General features: G+C 40.0%; 1 pseudogene; it reads left to right on the top strand.

Annotated features, from left to right (window-relative positions):
* Positions 1 to 1,514: 1,514 nt before the first annotated feature.
* The window catches only part of LOC112919245 (growth factor receptor-bound protein 10-like), a 71,037-nt pseudogene continuing 56,478 nt past the window's right edge, over positions 1,515 to 16,073 (top strand).

Below are 16,073 nucleotides of genomic sequence, written 5' to 3'. Positions count from 1 at the left end.
CATTTGCAAATGTTCTAAATGACTAAAAGTTTTGGTCCATGTCCTTGCCCCACTTTTACAGTTTTTCAAAGAGTTTGGGGTTTGGCAACTGGAACATGCAGCAAAGATGTGCTCTGTAATCTCACTAAGGTTTCCCTGTTAATACTTAGGACATTTTTGAATTTTCTTTTCCATGGATGGTTATGGCTTGGCTTTTTAGACACTTTATCTCAGCCTTTCAGTGCAGACCAAATAACCATCTTGGTGCCACCAGATGCCATCTGGGTGAAGCAAACAATCCGATCTTTCCAAATGTGTTATTTCAGAATCAGGTGGTGGAATCTGGAATCAACTCAAGATCTGATGCCAATAGTCAGAAATTCACTTTGGCTTTGAATTTTGGACTTATTGGGTATCCTGAATGTGTTCACATAGCTTGTTTAGTATATTAATCTGCTAAAAGATGAACCTTAGCTTCTTGAGAACTGCTTATATGTGGTTGCCTTGTTTAATTGGAGTACATCAGCTGCAGTCAGGAAGTGGTGTTTCTTCCAAAGCAGATCCAAGTCTTGAATCACTCCAAAACCATTTCTGTATAGACATTTGCTCTTTTATCTCAGCGAACTGGCAGGCCATTTCTGTATAGACATTTGTTCTTTTGTCTTAGTTAACTGGTAAGGGCTTAGTAAGGGCTACAATTTTGGCAACTTGCGCAGATTTCATGTCTTGGAGAGGGTTAGATTTAAACAAGTCTCAGTGGGTTGATTGCATATCCAGCTTGATAGCTTTATTGTTCAGTTCTCAAACAGGATTCATCTACACATAATTCACAATCTAGGATATCTAGAGGGGTTTCAAGAAGGGTCAGATAAAACCAAGGAAAATTTCCAAATAAGTTCATAGCAGTCAGGAGTCCCTACTCCAGGAGAAGAATGGCAGGTTTTAGGGTATTTCAGCAATGGATAGAAATGTGTGCTGGTAAAAGCAAAAGGATTTCAAAAGAAACATTCTAGAAACAGAAAAATGTCCTGTGTTTTCAGTCAAAAGGAAGATCTGAATGGTATGAGGGATCATGGGGTTAAGTGGAGATCTTAAGTCTAAGTCAGCAGGGCCCTCTGTTGACCTTGAGCTGCTGCCACTGTGTGCAAACAAGGAGGGCAGGTTTTGTTATGATATAAATGTGAAGATATAATAAGCAATGGATCTTGGATGTCCATTTTCTTGTTAAGTTAGAATCCACAGAACTTGTCTCAATGTACAAATAGAAAGAAAGAAAGATTTATGATTATCGGAGAATCCTTTAAGTTGTAAAAACCATTCTTTAGTGACTCTGTATAATACAAGGGCTCAAGAGTGTCAGCTTTCATTAGCTTATAGGAAGGAGAAGCTGGTCCAAAAAATGTTAGGAATCCAAAGTCTACAATATCCTATGGGACCAAGAAACCTCTAAGATGTCTTTTGTTAATTGGCCAAGAAAGTCATGAACAGGTTCCAATCTTTAAGGGGAGAGAGACTCTTAATTTTTATTTGACGTCATGGCCAAGAAAATGTACTTGGGTCTGGTAAAATTGGAGTTTATCCTTAGAGACTTTGTGTCCCCATACACTTATAATGTCACCAAGTGGAAGAAATTGATTCTGTAAGACTCTCAATCTTAAGAACAAGCAGAAGAACATCCATATATTGTATAAAAGTGGAGTCCTTGGGAAATTGGATGTCTCTAATAGTTCAGGTATAGTTGAATATTGGCAAGAAGGAAGAGGATGCTTCTGTAAACCCTTGGGCACAAATGTCCATCTGTATTATTGATTTTCCAAAGTGAATCCAAATGGGTACAGTGAGTCTAGGAGAAAGGATATAGTAAAAAATGCTGATCATAGTTCTATAGCTAGAAAGTAAGCAGTAGTCTCAGGGGATCGAGAAGATGATGATATTAGAGATAACAGAAGCAGGGAAGTGAAATCTCCCTAATGGCCCTCAAATCTTGTGCAAAGTGGTAGTCACACCAATTTGTCTTTGAGATGGACTGGACAGAGGTATTACAAGGCTAGTATGAAAATAATAAGCCCTTGCTGGAGGTGCATGGATATAATGGGCCCTAGTCCTTCAATAGATTCCTTTCTTCAGTGAGTATTTAGGCATTTTCAGCAAGAATATAGCAAGATTTATTGAAATATTTACAAGTTCAGCCTCTTTTATATGTCCCAAATCTTAACCATCTTTGGTCAAGAGGCTATTAGGGACACATTCAAAGTCTAGGGTGTCCATACAGGGGGCATGGGGGAGTGGTAATCAAGCTGTGCTATTATCAGGTTGTAAGCCAGCGATTCTTCTCCCTCTAAGAGTTCTAGAAATACTCTATCTGGTCCACATTTAATAATAGCACACCATTTACAAAGTAAATCTCATCACAACAGATTCACCACCTGGCTTCTATTACTCCATCATCCTGATGGGTGATACTGACCCATTACCAGTGCTACCACTCCTCCCACCAGCCCTGGCCTGCAGAAGAGAGCCACCACTGAGCTTCTTACTGATGCTGTGCCCCAACTGCCAGTGAGTGATTAATGTCTCTGGTGAATGCTGTATCCTCTGGGCCTTCTCAAGGTCTTCTGGCTTTACCTGAAATACCCACAACTGCTCTCTACTTCCCCCCTCAGCCTCTTGATTTCTTCCTCTGCCATCTGCCAGAGTAACTCAGGCATTTCCTCCTCATGGAGAACAGCCCATCTTTTTTTTTTTTTTTCCAGAATTATAAGATCTATGCTAGCAACAAAACTCCCATCATGTGGGTTCCTTGCCAGAGTGTTAAATTCCAAGGCCTGAGAAAGTGCTCTTAAGTTAATGAATTCCTGCTCATCCAACTTTACATTCCTACTCCTCTGATCAAACAACTTTAAAATCCAATCCTAGGCATGCTCCCCTGGTTTTCAGCTCACACCAACTAAGCCAAGTCTTACAGCTTCTTCAGGGTAGAGTGTCCTTCCTCACTTATCAGGCCTGATATGTCTCTAGCTAGGTCATGCTGGGTTTTAGTTATTGGGCTAGCACTAATTTAACATATGGTGTATTAATGGGAGATTTCAGGTATAACAAGACCAACAGGTTGGGAAAGGATGGCCATTGAAAAGATAGCTTAATACTCACCCTTCCCAAGAGAAGAGGGTATGTCATGCCATAGAGGGGCCACATGGGGAAGCCCTGGGATTTTTCAGGAGGCAGAGGGAGATGGGGAACAGTCAGCAAGAGCTTTTACTGTGGTTTCTACAGGAAAGAACAAGCAAAACCAGGTAAGTGGCTTATGATTGGCTGGCTTGAATAATTTCAGGGGTCTCTGGGACATGGAGCTGTCCCTTGTTGTCTGGCACCTGGACCTGGAGTGATTAGGGCAGCTCCTGATGGTTATCTGTTTCCTTGCAGGAGAGAAATTTCTGCAACATTTTCCCTGCACCTCCTAGTAGGGAGGGGTGGACCCTCTGTGAGCTCTGAGGTTCATGGCTCTGTAGAGCCAAAATCTTCAGAGGCGTTTTCCAGATGTCCCTACCTCATATTTCAAGGCCTCTCATTTTCCCAGTCTTACACCTTCCCTAGTATCATAGACCTACCTTGGTTGAGCATTTAAACGTCTCTGAAGCCCTGGGACTCTATAAAATCCTTAGTCATCTGCTCTTCCACTGCAAGGGGAAATGGCATCTTTGTAAGCCACTACAGAGGCTCTCTGGCTCTTACAAAGTAACAAGTCTTTGCCTGCTAGTTAATGGCTCTCGATTCTTTGTTATCCTTCATCAGGGCATATCCATATAAGTTAGCCTAAACCAACTGATTCCACTGTCTTTGTAAGCATTGTCACTCTCCTTCCCTCCCCATGTCTTTCAAATTCATGAGTCGCGGTACCTGTAAGGCATCCCTGCAACTGGGCCGCTCCCTGGTTCCAGGGATCACCCAGGCGCCACACACCACTCAGCATAATGTGTTCTTCACCCATTGGGTGGTGAGTGAGCCAGTCCAAAACCCCTATCTTCCTGCCAGGCTTTTGGACCATTCTTGGTACCATTTCTATTACTCGGCCAAGAAGCAGATGCCAAGATGGGATCAGATACACAAGAAACGTATTGTAGGAAGAGGCAGGAGAAGGCAAGAAGATAATTCAGATCACAATGCAAGTCTGAGGCTTGAAGAAGGAGAGGGAAGAAGGGAACATACAATAGAAAGACTATTGGACTGCAGGGCAATTCAAGAAATGTTCAGCCAAGTCCTCAACTGAAAGTCACCCTCAGGATGAGTCCTGCATCTCAGAATGATCCTACCCTAGTATTCCTGCCACACTGGATCACAGGCGTGGAGTGGCCAACAGAAGCATGGCCCTGATGTGAACGTGATGGAGGATCCAGAAGGTGCCAGCTGGGGCCATCCTTCAGTGACTTATCTCTTACATTCTCTCAAATGCAGAAATATAACATTCAACTACATTGGCTTAGCCAACTTCAAATTAACCTGTACCAAACAGGTGTGTAAAACAATTCTTGAATATGTTATATGGTGGTACCTTCCTATCTAATTATATTTATTACTCTTTTAAAAAAATACTTTTTGGGGCTTATTACCCTATCTGCGCGTGTAGCTGAATAGATGGGCGTGTCAGCAGAGGCTCCCTCCAGATGCCTTCCTCTCTGTCTTCTGTTCATTGAATTGTTTCTTGGTTTCTATCCAAATATCCTCAGACACCTGGCCTCCCTAAGCCTTCACTTGGAAAGAGTAGGCATTTTACAAAAATATATGAGCTACAGTGCTATGAAGTTTCCCTCATTCATTCATTCATTCATTCATTCATTCATTCTGCCATGTTTTCATTAATTCAATGCCACTATTAATCATCCTCTATGTACCAGACACTCGGAAGCTCTGAGAGCCCATAAAGCTGACAACATGCAATTATTCAAAACACACGATGAGCACCTGCTTCTTAGCAGTCTTCTCCCCATCCACAGGTTACCAATGATAGGACGGTATCCTTTACAAATTATGTAAGCTATCCTATCCTAACAAGCACATCAGACACAATCAGAAGGAAACAATCTCCAGCTGTTTTCCCTACAAAGAATACATATGTAGATTTTGCCATCAAAATCCTAACTACATGAATGAAAACCTCTATTTTCCTCGGGAAAGATTTTCTAAACCACTTACTGAGACAACTTTGGATGCAGTCACAGCATATTGCAAATCAAGAAGAGAAGGTTTCAGATCAGAATAACCTTAGGGCAAGTAAGAAGGTAAAAAAAAAAGATATTTCTGAAATTATCCAATGGATATTCAAAGAAACTGGCTACAATTAAACCTCACCTCCAACAGGGCCGTGCTGAAAACCACAGACTATAGGTCCCACTTTAGTTTAACAGACCTGCAAGGTAGCTGATGTTTTGACATTAATTGAAAAGAACCTTGTATTTGCTAGAGTTGAAATTTCTGAGACTGTCAATGCACTTACTGAAAATTCATTTGAGAATCCCCTTCTGATGTCTGTTTAACCTGAGTTTCAAACCCCCAGGAAAATCATGATCTCTTCATCTATGTCTTATAGAGCAGGAGGCAAGACACTTAATAAACTGAACAAGACTTTAGAAAGATGGAAGCCTTAAATTTGAATTCAATCCATGGCTTCTTTGCTACAGATGCTCTTTTTCCTGGAGAAACCTCAGGCTGTTACAAATGAGAAGCAGAGGTGGGATAGCCTACCCTATCACATACAAATGTTTCCTATCTGAGGGCTGCAGCTGATTGATTTGTTTCTCCTAAGGCAGACCAAGAGGAGTATCTCTCCATGAAAACAATTGGATGTAAAGTAGTGGCAGGTCAGAGTGATGACAACAACAACGAAGCAAGAGTACCAATTAGCAGAAGAAACAATTAATATAAAATAAATGAGTGATTCCAAAGGCTTTCATTTTTGTAATAATTGGCTAAACATTACAGGAGAGGGGTTCTTAAATGTAGGGGCCATCATGAGACAAGGTTTTGTCTAACTCATGATCATTACTGTCACAGTCCCTCAAACCCCGACACAGAGGAGTCACTTCATGCATGCACACAGTCATTCATTCACTCATTGTGTTCTTGAATGTTGTTGTCCTTATTGTCATGAAGAATGGTATTGTTGCACGACTGCTGCCTTTTAATGCTGAGAAGGCAATGGGTTTTGTAGCTGTCCTTCAAATGTAAGAATACAGGCAGATGCTAAAATAAGTCTTTAAAACAATGGGGCTGAAATCAGCCTATTTTGCTTCCCATAGTTCTGTTGACAACATAAATCTATGTAGTGATTTCAGGTCAGATATTTTGGCTTTACAAAATTACATGGAAATGGAAATGCTTACCAAGAATTCGATTGAGCCAGCGGTCTACAAACAACCCATAAAATTTGGTATCTGTAAACAACGTGTGAACACGAACATTTAATGCCCTAGCTCTGCTATATGAAGACTGTAAAACTGTCCTTCATTCTATACCGTCAAGGTCAAAAGAATAAATCAAATCCAAATAAATTTTTTTTCTAAAATCCATATGCACCAAGAAACTCTAAAAGTCCCTGGGGTAAAAAGAACTCTTTCTAGTCTGGCTTTGTATTTCCTCTCTGTTCCTAACTGTTCAGAAACATACCCAAGTGATTCAGTATCATCACAGGCTACTCACCTCCACATCTTTCCCTTTCAAATAGTTTATACTGTGAAATCACAAAGGCACTGATTGTCATTCTCAAAAGACAGAATCACTCTACTATCACATCAAAAGCATTTGAATAGTTCCTCTAGTTATGGAGAAGGTTAAAGCTAAAATGTTGAAACTGTTGCATTATTATTTTGAAATGGAATAGCAAGCCACATGAGACAGCTCAATTGGCACAGAATTGTGCATGCTTGGAAAACTAAAGACAAATGCCTAGACTATGCTCAGTATCTCTTTTTTTTTTTTTTTATGCTCAGTATCTCTTATATTTGATTTATGTTTATTTTCCATGTGCAAGTCTCCATATGTTCTAGTTTTCCATTAAGAAACAATGGGGGTTCCTTCTGAAGCTAATTGAACACCTGTGAATTCCCATAGGCTGTAACTGGGGACAGTAATATGTTTGATTAAGTGACTGCCTTAAATTTCAAACGTACTAAGTTCAACTTCTGTGTTGGGATTCTATTTTCATGAGAAGTTTATTTTAATTTTAGTGATTATATGCAATGGACAGAATTACAGTAGCTAACAGGTGTATGATTTCAACTTTCTGATAATAGAAGTAGGAAAAGTTCCTCAACTTTGAGTTTCTGAAATTCACATATCACCACAAGGGCAGAACAACCAAGCAATACTTAGATCAAAGATTAAAACATCATCTATCCTAGACTTCTTTGTATGTCCCTCAGATTCCGAGCACCTTGTCTGCATGGATTATACATAAAATATAGCAAACTCCGTTTTCTGGACTCATCGTCCAGCTAAGTAAGAGCTGTATGTTTTCCTCAAGCTTCTAACAAATTCCAATGACTGGCTTCTAGAATAAACTCCCAAGTAAGACAGGCCACTGTGATCCTCTTTTTCTGAAGATATGGATTACCTTGTGGATACCATGAAAACTCTATCGATTTTTCTCCAGGTAATTCAGCACCAAGCCAGGCTGTATTGGCTGCTGCGGAGGAACTTTCTCTTAAGGAATTTACACAATTGCGGTAAAATATCAATGTTTCCAACAGCACAACTCTCCCAAGGGGGCGCTCATTTGTTTAGGATTTCTTTATGAAATGAGACTAAAAGAATAGCTGTCTGGGGGGTGGGGGGAGGTTTCTCGGCCTTTTAATCTACTGCCCCTTCTGCAAAACGAATCATCACTCCATATCTAGTTTTGCAATTAATTCACTCAGACTTAGCAATAAATTAGAGCTTCGTGCTGTGAGGATATGCATTCTTCACCTTACACACATCCCCTCCACCTGGAGCCCGCTTCTTCTCCCACTTCCCTTTGTGAACCATTGTCTCAGAAAGTCAAACCTAGAGAGAAATCTGCAAGCTGCCATCTAAGGAATTTTTTATCAACATAATCTAAGCTGACAATATGGGTCCCCAAAATGACTAATAAAACCACAAAATACAGACTCGTGAGAAAGTGTTAAAAAGCATTCTAGCTAAGGTACAGTCCTGATCTTTTAAAGTAAACCATATAAAGCTAATCTTCTGAGAAAATTCATTCTGCAGATCGTGGCAAGACGTCTTTCTTTCCTCTGTCTCGTTTCTTGTTCAAATGTCACATCGTCAGGCCTGAATACAGCGTCACACGTAATGCATCCCCTGACCACATGGCTCACCATGCCTGGGTTTTTCCTCCTAGCACTCATTAGCGTCTAACTTTATATTATGAAAGTACTTGCTTTCTGATTATTTCTCTCTTCCGGTAGAATGCAAGCCCCATGTGGGCTTGGTCTGTTATATTCGTGTCTATTCCCCAGCACATAGAAGAGCAGTACTTGGTAGTCACTCAATAAACGTGTATTAAATGAGTAAATGAGTATGTGTGTCCTGAATTCCAGATGTAAAGTCACTCAAACACAAAGGGAGGGAAATAAAGTAGGATGAAAGGTCCTAACACAGGACTTCTTCCCTAAAAAACAAATATGATCACAAGGCTTATGCCTTGAAACCTAGAGAAGTAAATACAATTAGATTTGGCAGCTTCTAAAACATACATATAGATACATTATCATATTTTTCCACAAGGATGGAAATCCATAGTTTCCAAACCACTAACATCGTTTTAAATTGTATAATTATTCTAGAAACAATACTTAAAGCATATGAATAAGCTCATTGCCAACAATTAACACTCAGGAACTTAGAGCCTCTCGCTCAAAGTATGCATCTGGGCCAGTTTTGTCACATTGATTATTACATTGATTGTAGGCTTTTAGGAAAAGAAAAGTGGGAATCTGGGAATGATGCCTCCTTAACGCCAGGGACAAGCCTAGCGCAATCCCCAGCTGTCAAAGTTTTGAGAGTAAAGGCACTGGGGTCATTCTCTGTAACAAACTTGCTGAGGCTTTCAGGCTTACAAGTATGAGTGCCAGCGATGAATCTCCTTTGGCTAATCAGAAGCTAATCAGAAGGTATGCCCTCTGACAGGGTCCCCTGAATAGCACCCCCCAGAGTTCTCCTGGGCCAGAGAACCCATCAGTCTCCCAACTCCATGGCTTCTTGTATGAGCACTTCCAGCTTTTATTGTTGGGCAGGAACATTATCAGGACAGATATGGACAGAAGCTTTTGTCCCTTTTATTTGCCCTCTCCTATGCAAAACCTGGAATGCCAGTGCACTTCATATGGTCCTGTACATGTCACTGTTACCCAGAGCCTCAGGGTCACCGAGCAAATAAAATCATCAGTGGCAATTGTAGGTTATTTCTCAGTCTCTGGTTTGAGGCATCATAAAAGAGACATCTTTTCATAGTGTCATTGAAATATTCTAAAAGAAGCATCCTGTCCCAGCCCTTATGAAGAAGTTTTCTTACCCCCTCCCCATTTATGTCTCACACTGAACACTCAATTTGCACACAGTCCTATAATTGTGCTGTCTTGTGGTTATTCTTGTCCTAATTTTTCTTCATCAGTCGGTCAGGTTAACCTTTACCGAGAGTCTTATCTCATCTGGAGTGCTCCTCCATCATTCCCCAAGTGCTGTCTCCTCTAATATTTCCACTTTTATCACCTAATTTTATTATTTGGTGTTAAATGTAACCCTGCCTGACAATACCTGGTAAGTCGTTCCTCTGATGACCGCCTCTCACACCATGCCTCAAACAGAGCAGGGCAGGCAGCCCCCCCTGGAGACAGCCTGGGGCCTCACTTGCAGAACATTCCACCTGTAGGCCACTCACCCCTTCATATCCTGCAGGGGCGCTAACGGTAGGGGGCAGTGGAACCTTTAACTGCTACAGCGTAAGTAGGGGCAGCCCTCAATCCTCCAGAACAAATCCTTGAGAGAAGGAGCCACTGACCAATTTTTTATGAAGGAGAAGGAGCGTGGTGTGAAACGAGCAGTGGAGGCAGTTTCACCTACGAGTAACCTGCTTCCATTGTTTAATTAAAAATACACATTTTTACAGGCTCCATAAATGAGATGGCTATACAGGCACAATAAAATCTTCATGAAAAGATTCTAATTATACAGCAGAATCACCGGGGATTTCTACAGGCAGAATGAATGCATCTGCATCTTTCCAGTACTGTAGAGGCAAAATTGGCTTCTTGCTTTACAGTATCCCTTCACATTCTTTGTTACCTGAGCAGCGAAAGCCAAGCCTGCCTGCTGTATAAGCATCCATCCTTGTTTCCAAGTCTCTCGTTTTACAGTCCAGAAGGGCATCATTAATGAAATAAAACACCATTCACACAAAGAAGGCAAAGCAGCAACAAGCATGTGGCAAATGACTCCTGACAAACAGACAAATCATTAATCACTGATTACCAACAAGGTACAATTATCTGGAGCAGTGCAATGATTATAAGTCATGCCGACGAGCAAGGCTTTTTTTTTTTTTTCTTGACCCCTGAGCAAGTACACAAAGGCACATGGGGAGGGGAGGAGAAAAAGCATATTTAACATGATTTCCCTCCATCTGCCCATCACGGCATTTCCAACTGTCACGCCTCGTCAGTGCTCAGGGGAACAGCTTCATGGAAGCAATGCAAGGTTTCTAAATAATACATCAAAACTGGGCTCATCGTTTACCTTCATCATTATTTCTCGGTGTCACCTAGCTGGAACTCTATTTTCATGTTCATTTCAAATTTCCATAGCCGTCCCGGGCTGCAAGGTACAGGGGAATAAAGAACCCTTTGAGAGAGTGTGAATGTCATGAGCAAAAGAATTGTTTGGGATCAACAGGCAAACAAAGAACCGTGGTGAAAATTGCAGGTGGAAAGAAGGATGCTCATTACCCCCTGACACAAAAAATGTATGTCTTTCCTGTCTGCTCGCCTATGTGGTCCACAGGGACCTGGAGACCATTGGTTGAGTGTGACACCGTGTTCTGTCATAGCTGGAGAGAAATGGCTGTAATATGGGAACCACACAGGGAACGGCATCTGATAGATGGAAATGAAAAATCCTATGAAAGAACCATTGGAAAGCCAAGCCCCATCCGTTATGCCATTGAGCATCATTTGCATGCCAAACCCTGTATTAGTCTTTTACAACAGTTATTTTTAACTATGTCATGAAATATTTACTTGACAAAAAAATAATTTGACTATCTTTGGAACAAAGTTCTTGATAAATCATGGAAATCACACCGTTCTTCTTATATATGGCATTTTCTTGACAATAGTCATAGTATCAGGAAGTTGGGAATCTAATGAAATGCTCAAAATAATAATTTTCATTCTTTTTAACATATGAAATACTTTCAAGTAATTGTGTTTTCTCATCAGGAAATCTGGCATATAATCAAAGTAATGATTTATTTCCCACAAAGATTTACTTTAGCACTCTATAATGCTCAACTTGTTTTCTGCTAAATGAGCTTAAATAACATTTATCAATATTAATCCTCACTTGGATGTAGGGAAGAGAAAATGAGAAAAATCGGCCATTCTTTGACACATCTAATATTTTGTTAATCGTTCCTTTTTGCTTTTCTTAGAAAACATCACACACTCTGGCTCTGACGGTTGCATAAATCCAACAATTAATTTTGACCAACATTAACTGAAAAGGGTACAAAATCCCTCAATAACAAAATTATAGTAAAAACTGAGCTGGAGTCGTTTGAAAATTTCCACATTTTTAAGCTGTTTCTCCATCAGAACAACCCTTTACTCTCTGTAACATCGAAACCAGAAGCAATGTCCTAGAAAAGTCTTCAAAAAAGTAAAGGAATTTTGCTAGTCTAAGTAAATCTCAGTTTTGGTGGCTTTCACCCTCTTATCCTCTCAAATACTTCATGTCTTTGATGCCTAGAGTCCTTCAGGGTACAAACACGCCAGTTTCAACCTACCAAAAACACCAGCACTTCTGCTCTTGCTCAGCCATCCAAACGTCTAGCTTTGATGGCTCACCTAGTTAAATTCAGCTAAAACTAAATAGGAAATCCAAATTTAAGTACCAGGCTACTCGATCTGAATTTACTATTCCAAGTTAGAATAAGATCAGTAGATAATTACTTTCTGTGATGACCCGGTATTTTAATATTATTATATACTAGACTATAATTTCCTCAGTGGAGATCATGTCTTGCAAAGTTATAAAGCAAATGCATGTATCATTTCATTAACATAATGCAAAACTACATTATGCATGCCAGACTCTAAGGTCTGTAGGAACCCTAAGGGGTAAATGCATATATTAAGATTCTTTTTTTGTCCCCCTCCCCCATTCTGAGGGCAAATGGGAATTTCCAGAGCCTTGAGGAAAACATCTCATCAATATTTCCTGAATTGATTTATGTTGGATTGATTCATGTTTAGTTCTCAGATGGGTCAAAGACAGAGTCAGACACAGTCTGGATTGAAAACCTGGTGTTGGTTACCCTGTGTGCCATCTAGGAAGCTCTCCCACCTTCTGTATACCTCCTTTTCACTTCTGTAAAATTTGCCCAATCCCAGAGTTGAGTCTGTTTAGCAGGTGTGACGATAAAATGACATCACTAGCAAACTGTACAGGGAGAGAGGCCTGGTCACCAAATGTGGCCTCCAGTTCCTGGTCCATGGGACACACGGACTTTTATCTTAAATGGGATATTATTATATCTAGCTGTTACTATGCTGCATAAATGTACTTCATGCTAATCTTGCTCTGACATTTTCCTTTAAAAACAAGAATCTCTCTGCCTTATCACGTATCATAAAGATAAATACTGCAACATCACAAAAAATAAGTGATAATGTTTAAGAGGCTTCAAATTTCATCACGAACATAATAAATATTATTTGAAGCGGTTTTAGGTTCGCATAATTTCCCCTACTGAGGGCGTACTAAGTTTTCTATGAAATACTGCATCCGTCTAGACAAATAATAAAAAGCGGACACTGCATTTTCCACATCTATCGAGTAGATCGAAGCAGACAGTTTAGTATCTTGCCTAAAGCCACATAGCTAGTTAGAGCTAGATCCAGTATTAAAACCCAGGCCACCTGACCCTTGATGTCGCGCTCTCAACCATTATCCTTCCTGGTTATGTTTATTTTTCACGGTGTCTCAGACACTGCCATCTAAAAATGTCCTGTTGTAAATTAACTATAAATCCATCTGGTCCCAGTTGCTGCAAAGAGAATTAGAGAACCTTCAGACATATGATATCATGAAACATCATTCCCAGGGGGAAAAAATGCAACTTTTCCGAAAAAGTTGCATTAAAATTCTGAGAAGTTTTTAATTATCCAGTCTCTTTGGAAAATTTTAAACACAAAAATAAATTTGCACACATAGTAACATAAATGTATCATTATGGCTTAACAATAAGAAATAATCTTGAGGAGGAAAATAGTTGCTGACATCAGAAAAAAATATCAAATTTAAAACCTACTATTATCGTAATCAGTACTAATAGTTGTGTTATGAAAAATATTCTCTTTCCAGTTCTTCCAAGGAAAAATGGAAATGTCAGAAAGGTAGCTAGCTTTGATTAGGGGAAAGTTTTTTTTTTAGCTATGGAAATATAAGGTCACTATGTCAGCAGCCCCCAAATGTGGAGGATTTCCTTCTCCTGACTTAGTTCTCTGTTAATCCAGAGCATATAGATCAACTCACTTTACTGTCATATTAAAATTAAAATTTTAAACTCACCTAGAAGAAAAAACTCAAATTTGTACTTCCCCTGGAAATATAATTTAGGCCCTTTCACATACACATGGCATTTCAGGTGAGCACAGATTTCTCAGTGGTGTTGGGATGACTGGATGTGATATAACAGTTATTAGAAAGAGAGAGTGGCAGAGAGTGAAAGCCAGGGAGCCTCTAGGATTCTATTTTTTTTTTCAATTGTCATTTTTACTTCAAAGTAAACTGGTTTTTAACAATACTATGAAATAAAGAGACAAAATGAAATGCCTGAGCTTGGTCTGGTTCCCTGCTCAAGGAGACAGAAAGTACACACATTGTGCATATACTCTTTTACACGTTCAACTGTCATATCTATGTACACAAGAAAATAATTTTTTTATCAAAGTGCCTTGAAAAGATTTGAGGCAGCCTTTAGCATCAATTCTATATAACTGTGGTATTTTTACTTACTTTTTAATTTAAATTTGATTTAATTAACATATAATGTATTATTAGTTTCAGGGGTAGAATTTAGAGATTTAACAGTTGTATATAACACCCAGTGCTCATTACATCACATGCCCTCCTTAATGCCTGCCACCTAGTTACCCCATTCCCCCACCTACCTCCCCTCCAGTGACCCTCAGTCTGTTTATTATGATTTAGAATCTCTTATGGTTTGTCTTCCTCTCTGATTTTGTCTTGTTTTATAATTTTTCCTCTCTTTCCCTATGTTCTCAGTCTTGTTTCTTAAATTCTACAAATGAATGAAATCATATGATATTTGTCTTTCTCTGACTGACTTACTTTGCTTAATCTAATACCTTCTAGTTTCATCCACATCGTTACAAATGGCAAAATTTCATCCTTTTTGATGGATGAGTAATATTCCATTGCATAGCTATAATCTTCTTTATCCATTCATCTGTCAGTGGACATCTGGGCTCCTTCTATATTTTGGCTATTATGGATATTGCTGCTATAAACATTGGGTTGCAGATGTCCCTTTGAATGCCTATATTTGTATCATTTGGATAAATACCTAGTAGTGCAACTGCTGGGTTATAGAGTAGCTCTATTTTTAACTTTTTGAGGAACCTCTATCCTGTTTTCCAGGGTGGTTATATATTCCAGTCTGCATTCCCACCAACAGTGTAAGAGGGTTCCCCTTTCTCCACATCCTCACCAAAGTCCATTGTTTCCTGAATTAGGACCATGGCATTTTAATAGGCTCATTCTTTTTTTTTTTTTTTTTTTTTTTTTTTATTTATTTATGGTAGAGAGAGAGAGAGAGAGAGAGGCAGAGACACAGGCAGAGGGAGAAGCAGGCTCCATGCACCGGGAGCCCGATGTGGGATTCGATCCCGGGTCTCCAGGATCGCGCCCTGGGCCAAAGGCAGGCGCCAAACCGCTGCGCCACCCAGGGATCCCCTAATAGGCTCATTCTTATTTAGATATAGCAAGACCAGCAGTAGGCAACTGCCATTGAAATGATTATTTTGAGAATGATGTCAGCAAGATGGCAGAGAAGAGCACACAAGTTTTTGTCCTCTACAGAAACTAACAATGAGACAGCTATCCACAATGAAAATAGCCCTAGGAGTGTTCCAGAGTCCAATTAAGAAGCTGTAGCAACACAAGTATAGCCAAAAAAAAAAAAAAAAAAAAAACCAGTGGAGAATGGCTGCACACAAAGTATTGCTGTGTGTGTGTGTGTGTGTGTGTGTAAATGTCACACTGTACACCTTACATATATGTGATTTTTACTTATTAATTACATCTAATAAAACCTATGGGGGAAAAAGAGATAAAAAAGAGAGGGGGCACATGTCATGTCAGAAGGGGCCACACAGGGAATTAAGAGAGGCACAGAAGGTGCTGTGGGGAAACATCTTCACCGTGGTTTCCTTGGGAAGGAATACGTAAGGCAGTGAACAGGCTCAGGGTCAGCCTGGGGACATGGGCTGTCCCTATGTGCTGGTGCCTGGCCCCAGAATGATTATAGCCAAGTTATGAGCCAGGAGGTGGGGGCCTGGTAAGGGAGGTAGGTTGGGGAAGAGTTGGCTAAGAAGGGTAATGCCTGACCTCTACCCAGGGCCTCAAGCATGGGTCAAGAGCATTTTAAAAACCATATCACACATGGTTTAACGAATTCAAGAACAGGCAGTCTAATTCACTGTGGTCCCTGAGAACACCAGAAATACCTTTAAAAACGGGGAGAAAAGTATTTTAGCAACCAGCCTATAGATTCCCTCTTAACTCACACCAAATGTGGCAACTTCCCACCTCTTCCCAAA

The sequence above is a fragment of the Vulpes vulpes genome, chromosome 5 (assembly GCF_048418805.1).
Source record: "Vulpes vulpes isolate BD-2025 chromosome 5, VulVul3, whole genome shotgun sequence".
NCBI classification, from domain to species: Eukaryota; Metazoa; Chordata; class Mammalia; order Carnivora; family Canidae; genus Vulpes; species Vulpes vulpes.
This window is presented reverse-complemented; position numbering and strand designations above follow the sequence as displayed.